The sequence below is a fragment of the Sinohyriopsis cumingii genome, chromosome 1 (assembly GCF_028554795.1).
Source record: "Sinohyriopsis cumingii isolate HCF-2022 chromosome 1, ASM2855479v2, whole genome shotgun sequence".
In the NCBI taxonomy this organism is placed as follows: domain Eukaryota; kingdom Metazoa; phylum Mollusca; class Bivalvia; order Unionida; family Unionidae; genus Sinohyriopsis; species Sinohyriopsis cumingii.
Genome location: NC_142961.1, coordinates 31,911,945 through 31,923,043, shown reverse-complemented (window position 1 = coordinate 31,923,043; position 11,099 = coordinate 31,911,945).

Here is an 11,099-nt window from a genome sequence, read left to right as displayed (position 1 = left end):
TGAATCTGCGAATCCGTTGTTCGCCCCCTATGTTGGGCGCTAATTGGTCTTATGTATGTCAGTCGTCTCCGTGGGCCACGTCTCCAATTATTTCTATATGAACTCTCTTCCCAAAGTAGCAAGAGTGTAGTTCGTCTTGCTTGTGATCAAATGCTCCATCCTGAAGCGACCCTCGTATCGCATTCAGGGCTTGCTCAGGAATGAGTATTTCTTTATCTGACTTCAACTAATGCTTTTTATATTGCTCGCTACTCTCTGGATCGATATTGAATGAATGATGGTCAGACTAATTGATTGAGTTTTTAAATTTTAGAGGCGTTCGTACGATCGTACATGCGCTTCTGTTTCATGTCCGCACCGCGGACTGATAATTATTCCTGGGGGAATGAATTAGTGCCACATCCACCAGGCGTTAATGTGCTCAAAGAGCACTGTTAATTCAGCCTCAGGCCGTAGGACTAAATGTCCCTAACGACCTGAATGAAGAGCTTTCGAGAGTGGGAATAGACACAACTACACTCTTGTTAAAAGATGTTATTTCAGTCTATTATTAACTGAGCCAGGTGTCTACCAAAGCAGTATGTGACACCAGTAGCGATTGATCGCCACTATGACGTCACATCGGGACATCTGGATTTGGACGTGTGAAAATGGTTCCACATCTCCGTCACGATCCAGGATGTCCGGGAGAAGCAAGGGAGGAGACGTACCCGGCAGCAGGCGCCAACGCACAGGGCCCTGAAAAGACAGCCCGTTTTAACCAAATCTAGTCCATTTATTTTAGTAACAATAAAAATACCAATTGTGTGTAAGCCACCTGTGCAATTAATCAAATAACTGAGTCTAACAATTTTGAAAATGATTCATTAATGAAGTTGAAATTTGGTGTACAAAGTATACATATGATAAACTAGGTAAAAACCAATCAGTAATGATTTATTCATAGCTTGTATCATGCATAATTTAAAATGGGAGGATAAAAATTTTGATGGTGGTAACGAAATAGATCAAATTAGGATATTCAAAATAAAGATATTATCAAACATGGTTTGCAGCCAAATGAAAACCGTATACATTCAGGCAATGTGGCAGTAAATCTTGCTTCTTCTGTTACAGCTTCTCAAGGTATCATCCGGAACGGAATGCTGCTCAGATTTACAACAGCTTCTCATGTTCGTTTCTCTGGCGACAGTTCAATAATGGCTCGGGATAGCCTCGTGTTTGGTGCCTTTCCATTAAACTCATATGGTGCACGTTGTTTCGTCAGGCAGCCTAGTTCTTTGTCGCTGGCATCTACCACGCAGTTTCTGGTGGGGACTTACACTGGCTACCTCCCTTTCAGCTGCCTCGTATTCTGGCCCTCCTCCATTTTTTTTATTCTTCTGCATCGGCTGTCCAGAAACTTCTTTATATCAGCAGCTGTTTAATTTCCATGATGATTTGTTAGGCAGATGCAGGAGGCTAACACGTTGTGGCCACGTTGTGTTGTGGTCCTATGTGCAGCACGCTTTGCCTGCTTTTCCATCCTGTACCCATTGATAAGCCTTTGATACTCCGGTCCTGCCTTCTCCGTGTCTACCGCCTGGTGATGGTCAGATATATCTATCTATTATTGATTTAACTAGGTGTGCGCACATTAGGTGCATGTACATCGGATTTATGACCGCACCAAGGCCTGTTAATTGTTCCTGGGGGAAGGGATCAGTGCCTCATCCCCCAGGCATTTATGTGCTCAAGGAGCACTGTTAATTTAGCCTCATGCTGTGGATCCATATAGGTCCCTAACGGCTTGAATGTAGGCTGACATGAGTGGGAATGGACCCAACACACTCTCGTGTTTTAGAAATAATAATCTGTTTCACTTGATGGGATGAATGGGAACTGTGCTCACTCACTCGTGTGTTTATTTGGAAACATTTATGCGTGCTGATAATTGGTGTCTGTCCTTGGCAAGGGAGGAGAAGGGCGGGAAGGCAGGCTGCTGTCTGTTGCATGGTCAGATTGGAGACCTCCGCGCTTTATATGGTTCAAGCGTGGAGGCGATAGAAAACATCCCTACGGTTTTCTGGTAGGAACGCTATAGCTTATCTCTTGTAGAGGGATAGAGAAAAGTCAAAAAGCATATATAATAATAAAAAGTTTTTTAAAAAAATACAAACACTCATTTTGATCACATTTGTTTTCAACCAAAATACCATCAACACATAATATAACATCAACATATTTTTTTCAAACAATTTTTTTTTGACAAGGGTGACAACGTTGTGAAGTCAAGCAAGACTTCCATTGATGGAAGTCATTTGGCCATTGATGTACACTACGTTTCCTAGCTAAAGACAAGATATATCCATAATGGTCACAAAACCATCTATATATTTTTCCATCGTTTCTAGAAGAGTCAAGATCAACATAAGTCAATAAATGTTCTAAGGGATATACAAGACTGCGTTGATGAAGAAAATACGCACAGTATTGTACACACACCATTGAATCTGTGCCTTGTAATTTCACATTATTGAATTGTGTCGTCTGGGCATTTCTTTTCATAAAGTCGATGATGTCGTCTCCAAAGACGGTAATCTATACGAATCAAAATACTCCACACAGGCAACATGGGTTCCAGGGAGATGAGTGTCGTCTGTGTTGATGACATACGCTTGATGGTCTTTAGATTTGCGATGATGAAGTTCACGACAGGATTCCAAGAAGCGGTGTACGAACTGTTTTTCAAAAGGTAATAAATTTCACAGGTATCCATTTTTTATTGTTTCACAGGTAATCATAAGTCATCAATTCAATCCTGACTTTTTGCTTGAAAATCTCTGTCAAGTAATAGTCTCTTCGCTTCGTCTCCATACTCTGTACTTAGAGAGATTCGATACTATGATGTCTAGACCAGTCAATTGAGGGGAAGAATGATCACGCAAGTCTTTATACGAGTGATGCTTCTTCTGAGCTAAGATCCCAAGCGTCATCCAGATACTCTTCCAATTTTTCTTCTTGGCTCATCATCAGACATTGATCATGTTGAATTTGACTGGGATGATAGTTTTGACATTGATAGCAATGTTTCTTCGTCAACCCTCTAATTTTTTCCACCAAGTCTTTGGCAAAACAGAAGACTAAATGTTGTTCTTGTTCTGGACATCACCATCACCTTTTCGTCTTTGTCTTTTTTGGTGGGTGGTTCTGCTTCCACGATATCTTCCCATTCCATTTCCTAAGATTATCCACCATTCAAAGAGGGATAAGAGTCTCCCTTAGTTTCTAATTATCTCAAATGACTTCTGTTGGTAAGGGTAAGTATCCATTGCTGCTGCTGACTAGTTTGTTATTCAAGTACAAATCCACTTCGAATTAATGCAAGAAATTGTTCACGGGAGATACCTTGGCATCGGTTCCTGGAGCGGTGTCATCTGTTTTGATAACTTTGACTTTCAGGTACAAGTAACTGCTATTCAGATCGATGTAATCTTCAGGCTGTCCCTTGATTTCAAATTCTACAGGGTCTGAGGTCGTCAAAGAAGAGATGGGATGAATTCTACCTATTTGGGATTCTTGAATCGTCATCATAGTGGGTGGCATGGAAAACAGATCCAGTTCCGACTTGGTACATTCGCAAGACTGTGTGCATCATTTTTTCTCTCTGTTTTTTATTAATCAAAAACGTCTAATTTTCGGACGGTTCTTCTTTTTCTTGGTCTTTGTAGCTCTCTGTGTATTAAGTCCTCTGGAGGGGTGACTTCTTAGTCTCTTTCTGCCTTGTCCTTGCTGCGTTGTCAGGGAAACAGGAAGGTCTGATTGAGCAGCGTCCAGTGCATTTATACGAGTTTCTCGTCGGCCCAAAATGTCTTTTCCAATTTGAAGCAAGACATTTTTGCCTGCTCTTTGGGGTTTTGTTTGTCGATGATGACATTTTGGAGAAATTCTTTGTCTTGGGTCAAAGTGGCATCTTTCAAGGCATGCAATCCTCATGTCACCATCGGTTTCAAAACTGGGCCACCGAACAAAACGCCGATTTCAGCATATCTCCTAAACCATGTCCTCGCTGTCGCGCGACTCCTCGGTACACAGGATACATGACTTACGAGTGGTTATAAATTCGTTTTTGAAAATGGAGTTTCACCGTGACCTTCCCATTGAAGAATGGAATATTTTGTCCCAGATCTCTTTTATACATATGTTGACACTGTCGAAATACGACTTACTGACGGGCAAATAGTAAGGATGTACAAATTCGCGGTGAGCGTGATAGATGTTTCCACCTTCCTCGTCAATGGTCGTTGCAGAATCCGCTTTGAAAGGAATGACTCGCAGTAACGGTGTAGATGTGTGTCCCACCACGTTGTACTCCACCATATCAGAGTACACAAAGATCAACTTTAATCCTGGGTTCAGTTCTACAGGGTAACCAAAAAACTTGGAAAAATTCAAGTTGTTGGTGATGGGTGGTATGTGTGAACCCTTGACCATCTTGAGATCTCCACCCAAAATGTCGAACAATTCAGGACAAAATGTAATGGACAACGTTTTGATATCCAAAAATTTAATCAGCAGGCGACGAGCCACGTTATGGTACTCGATGTTCACGCTTTGATTGGTTTTGTCAAAGGCTTTGTCAAGCAGCCCATTGAATTTGGAAGCATTCGTGTCCACCAGATGTTGGCCGCTTTAATAAAAACCTGCAGGAATTTTCAACAGATAGATGTACCGTGGTGTATCGGGGGACACTGGTCGTTTCATAGATGCATCTACAGTTTCGTTTTCATTTAAGTATTGTTGCACTTGGTCGTTCAGAACTTCAACCTCAAAAGTGTTATGATTTTCAGTGATGATTTTTATTTGTGAAGGGTGAATCATTTCGATCAAAGCCACTTCTCAATAGGCTTCATGATCCAACTGCATGACCTATGGTATTTGGCTGTGAAACAGCACAAAGTATTGTGGGGAAACACATCCATGGAACTGTCACTGGGTAATGTTAAGTAAAATGGGTTATTCATAATTCCAGAGTTCTGCTGTCCGAGGGGTCACTGGAGGTCAGAGGAGTGTCTGAAAGATAATTGTTGTTATTGTGACTGTTAGGAGGATGACTGACGTTGGTCGCAAGACTCCCGTTGTTACCGTTAGAGTATTCAAGGAATGATTGGGGTGAAGGTAATCGATGCTACTGCTCAGTAAAATGATCCACAATTGTTTTGTCTCCTTGTTGAAAACTCAAATTGGCAATCGCCGCACCGATGACACAATACACCACAAATATTTGGCAGGAAAAGACGATTTGCGTTTTAGGCACGTTCTCCACACCACACCCACAAGGGTTACTTTTGTAGATCTTGCAGAGAAGAATTCGGAAAAGGAGTAGTCATTGTCGTGGTTGAGGCTGTGTTGAAGGGCATGATGGTCACTTTTTATAGTCTATGACTTGCGAAATGTCCATTCAAGAACCAAAACTGGGAGGATATCTTTTCCAACGTACTTTGAATTCTCTGACACGTCGTTTTCCCACTTTACGGGTTCTTTCATCAAGAATGATTTCGATGTCTTTCATTTCGTCTTCTTTTTTGGCCACTCGTTGTAACTCGGGCAAGTAAAAAGTTCCTTTTAACACTTCCCCGTTCATGTCCTCCAATTTATAGACGGCATGATTACGACCACGCACTCGTCCAGTGACACGAAACAATTCGGTGGTCCTTTTGGTAAGTAACCTTTGTCGAAAGTGCGTTTGGTTTTGCCAATACGCACCCAATATCATGTCGTTAACACTCCATCACTCCATCTTTTTTGGAGACAGCCACAGTCGGGGACGTACCAAACAGGCGTTCAAAGACGGTCACTTCGTTGTCGGGAGTCACTTCTTCGGGGCACATCTGATGATCCGATGATATGATTCGTTGTACGCTTTGACCAGGTGCGGTAAGACGTCCATGTACTTGAGAGTGTGTTGATGCGTAAAATATTTACACATGCATTCTTTCAAGGTGCGTTGAAAACGGTCCACGATGCTGACTTTGGTTTCTGGATTCTCGGTGGTGACAAAATTGTATGTCTCGTTTCATTAATTCTTTATGGAAAGTTTGGTTCAGAAATTCGGTGCCTTTGTCGGTTTGCCAGGCAAATTTGGAAAAGACGTCAAAGACACAAAACAAATAGTTGTAGCCACGACATCGACTAAATCGGCTTGCCATTGATGATCGATGCCCTCCACTCGGGTGCAATTTCTGAAAAATTTTCGTAGAATGGATTTGTGTAAGTTGTATGTGGCTTGTTCTTGTAACCATCGTTGCACTTGAGGTAAACGCACACTTCTGAGTCTTGGTTTTGTCAGCACGATACAATTTCTGAATTCGTCCGTATTCCGCAAGATCGGATGAGTGCTAGCTAAATAAATTCTCTATCGGTACTCTCTCTCTCTTCAATACGCCACTCACTCTTCACTGATGCTACTTTGGCTGGGGTGAGGTGGTGGTTTGGAAACGGCTTTACGTGTCCGACGTGCCACGGCAGAAGAAGTCAGTCAAGGGTACTTGTGGTGTTGGTGGTAATGGGATGGCTTTTGTCTTGCTTTTTTCACTTCTGGTTTCCCTTCTGTCTTTTTCACTTCTGTAGAAAGGAGAATGGACATCATCTTTTTAACCCAAGATTTGAGTTCTTCTCGATGGGGTGTGGGTGAAGGTGTCAACAAGGACGCTGAAATCTTACTAAGGATGGGAGCCGCTGACGGTGTTTGAAAGACTTAGCGTACCTCTTCTTCCTCAGGCATTCGTGGGGCTGCGTCTGTCTTGGTCACTGGGGGTTGTGTTGGTGGAGATGTATTTTTCATCAGAGTCTTAAAATCTTTCAGAGTCGGTCGAGCTGTTTCGTCTAAAGCTTTCTGGTGAAAGAGTTGAAGTCGCTGAAACACTTGACCGTACCGTCGCGATTTCTCCGTTTCTGACAAATCGCTGAGATCCATCAACGATTGCAATTTGTGTCGTAACAAGGACATCTCGGTGAAATGAGGATTGGGAGGTAAATTCAGAGTCTGTTGTTCTTGCCAACGATAGAATTCCATCCATCGTTTGTAATGCACTAAAGTCAGTTTTCGTCCTACCATCAGATTCTAAAGGTCACGTCTGAGATCTTTTCACCCCTTTTATCTTCTTGATCCTTTTTTATCTTTGACCAATCCCGTGTGTATCAGCAGCTCCCACGAGTCCTGTAATCAGTGATCGCAATACTCCTTTGACAATGGGTCCTAACAACATATGTGCACAAATCCTCCGCGTTGTACCAACATCTTTTTCTTTTGACGGATGGGTATTTTCTTTTAAACCAGTTTGCGAAGAGCGTGTCGATGCTTGGCTAAGCATTCTTTCTGATGTTGAGACAAAGTTATCGTTCCCTTCAAGACATTCAGCCAACATTCGCACACGGTATCAACGACGTCTTTGGAGGCGGCTTGAATGAGTTGTTTTCGCATGGGTAGAAGGGCTTTGGACAGAACGGATCACACGTCCCAATGTTTGGCTAAACGAGGAGGAAGTCCTTTCCTTTTCTTTCCTTTTGGTAGGAGAGGGATGCTTGGGGTGGGGGGAACATCTTTATTTGTTCTGAGGCACACACACAAAATACACTGACATCGATGACTAGGCACACGTCCTTTTGTCTTATTTTTATTGAAGTAGTATTTTGGAGTAATTGGTAGGGTGTGTGACCGGTTTGTTTGACGAACTCTTTCGCATCACCGCCATAGAGAGAAAATCCTCCCCTTTGGTTGCTCCTCTTTTTCTTAGGATGATGATGTCTTTTCTGGGGTGACATCTTTTTGCGTTCAGGACCACAAAAACAATGATACCCATCGTTTGCCCCAGATCCGTCGTATCATTTTCATGGCAGGCATCACTTGACCTTAAGGTGTTCGCAACGGACTATATAGGGACAGTTCTTGCTTGGATAAATCCGGTAAACTCTGTAACATACTTCTCTTTTGGGCTTTGATTTTGGGGGTAGGTACTTTGTTATCAGCTGACACTGCAGCTAAAGAGGAGGAGGGTGTCACTGCTTAAGAAGACGTTCCTGGAGAAAAGGGTTTCCATTTTTTCATCAAATTAGGAAAGACGCGTGTCAAATTGGGTTTGGCTGGCATCACATGCAACGGAGAAGTGGAAGAACCTGAGGCTACTGGAGACGTGGTTTGGGGGTGTAAGGTTGCTTCCTGGCCGATGTGCCTCTCCTGTGGGTAGAAGCTGATTTCTGGGGTCTTTGCTTGGGTTTTTTTTTTCTGGGGATTGTTTTCCTGGGGTTCTGACATGGTCTCGACACCAGTGCTTTTTTCTTCTGGGTACGTTTGGTTCGGGGAGTAGCTTTTTTTCTTGGGGATGACTACAAGGCACGAATCAATTTGACGGGAAGATGAGACTGAATGGACGTCATGTTGGCGATGTATGAGACAGACCAGAAGTGTTCGGAGTTTTTATATATTTTTTTTAAGTCAACGGGAACGTGTACACGACAGGCCTTCCGTCTTGGGCAGCAGTGGTGAAACAGAAGAGTACGAAATACGAAATCGCAAATAATCGGGTGTAGTGAGTTTTAAATCCACGAGTAAATAGGGGTGAGGGGTTTGAGTGGCATTGTCGTACGCGTGAGTCAGCCAAGGGGTTCCTAACTGTTTGGCTAACACTTGCACTTGCGATTTATCTCTAGGGCTTTTAAACAAGACCACGTACATACATACATACACACACACACACACACACACACACACACACACACACACACACATATATATATATATATATATATATATATATATATATATATATATATATATATATATATATATATATATATATATATATATATATATATATATATATATATATATATATATATATATATATATATATATATATATATATATATATATATATATATATATATATGTGTGTGTGTGTGTGTGTGTGTGTGTGTGTGTGTATCTTCCCTCAAAGTATTCATTTCTTCATAGAAGCCGACGGACTACTCTCCCTCCTTTCGAGATAAAAGTCAAGATACTTGCTATATCTGTCAGAAGAAAGGGCATTGGTCTTCGGAAAGTCCACGTCGTCAAAGGAAGACAAGCGTCAAACGAGAGAAAGGTCAAGATACCTGTTATCATTGTCAAGAGAAAGGACATTGGTCTTCAGACTTCCCTAAGAAACAACAGGAACCGGAGGAAGAAAGGGGCTCCGAACAGGAAGAATAGGTACACTCCAAAAAGGAAGAACCCAGTCACGTCCAGAAAGAGAAGAAAAGAAGACGAGAAGAAAGTGAGGAAGAAGAGGACAAACCTGTGATAGTAAAGAAATTCAAAAAGAAGAGAGAGTGAAAAGACAAAGAAGTCTATGTAAAGTGTCGTGTTGTGAATTGGATTAAAATTTGTAAAGAGAATATAACAGAAATAGAAACATAAGTGTCTCTTGGTTTTAATTTTTATAATAAGAACATACAGCCACGCACTCACACACGTACATCAGGGGAAAAGGGGATTTGAGTTTTATTTGATTTTGGCAAATAGTTAATAGCCTCTTTTCGAGAGAGATGGGTGGACCTGAAAATGACCTTTGGGTGTTTGGGGTTTTTTTGTTGTTTTTTTTTTTCTTCCTCAAAACGGGAAGTAATGAGCTTTAATTGCCTGATCCATTTGTCACGGCCAAGGCCTACTTCTGGACCTGCTACCGTCGATGATTTGGTAGAAATCACTAGCGTTGGTATCTCAGGCGTAGTGGGAGTATGTACGGGATTGAAGTGTTTAGCTCGGGAAGGTCTTTTCTCTTGGGTCAGACTCAAATTGTGATTCATTGGGGCCTACTGGATAATTTTTCCTAGGGCCCACAAATCCTGTCCGCTGTTCTTGTCCTCTCTGATGCTTTCTGTGCGTATATCTACTTTTCTGTTTTAGGCAGATTACTGAACTATTCACTCATGATTTTTAAACACACTATTTCTGTGAAGGGTGTACAGATGTCAAACCTTTACAAATTTGCTTGAAACTTTCTTCACGAACATACACTATGTTAATGACAATCGCTTAAAAGTTGCCCTACGTTGATTGCGCATGCCTTAAATATTGGAGTGGGAAAAAAAAACAAATTCGACTTCCTGTCGTTAATGAACAATGCATAACTTTAACTCTCAGTGCTCAAAAAAATTTTTTTTTTAGACACAGGCCCAGGACTGGTGACAAATAAACTCACAATCCCTGAATGAAATTCCACAAGCCCGGACTCCAATTTCCACATGCCAAAATTTTCGCCTTTTAATATTGTCACACAACGCTGCAGTAGCTATAATTCTACTATAAACTAAATAGGGTTCAAAGGGGTTTGACGGTAATGCCAGTGTCATTAGTGTTCATCGCTACGCTGGCGTGCTTCACAAAGTATAACTCCGTCAACCAAGATTTTGTAAATTTATTTTTGTTGGGCTTTGCTGATAGAAATTGCTTCCTAAATTGGCTTGAAAAATAAATTACACCTGAACACTATTCCGACAAACGAAATCTGGCTAGATGCAAGAAGAACACAGTTCTATAGGCCTAGAAAATATCACCGGACTACGTTTAAACAATCAGTGAAATACCTGTACATTTAATTTTCAATTTTAGTCTAGACCGACAAGTTGTTCCTCCGTGTAATATATGTATCTGCTTTTAATGATAATACCTCGTCTATTCACTAATTCATTATAAAGTTATCATGACGGAATAACAAGCACAGGCTTCAGGGCAGCTCAGTTTGGCCATTAAGGGTGCTCTCTACAGATATTATGAACTTGTGATAGAGTGGCGGGTGTAAGGTGACGTTGTTTACATTTGGAGAGTGGAGAGAATGTTGGTATATATCTGTTACTTTTATGTAATGTAGTCGAAATTTCTTTGGATATTGGAAATTGTACATGATCTAAGCACATAGCTAACTGAAATGACTGCTCCCTTGTACTGAACCTGAATTAGTCTATATGACAATATCTTTAGCAGTTATTAAAATACGGAAACGAATTTCACCGATTAGACAATACCAGCTTTTGAAAGTGCAATTAATGAATTACCAAATACATTAAATGTAATTTAAAAA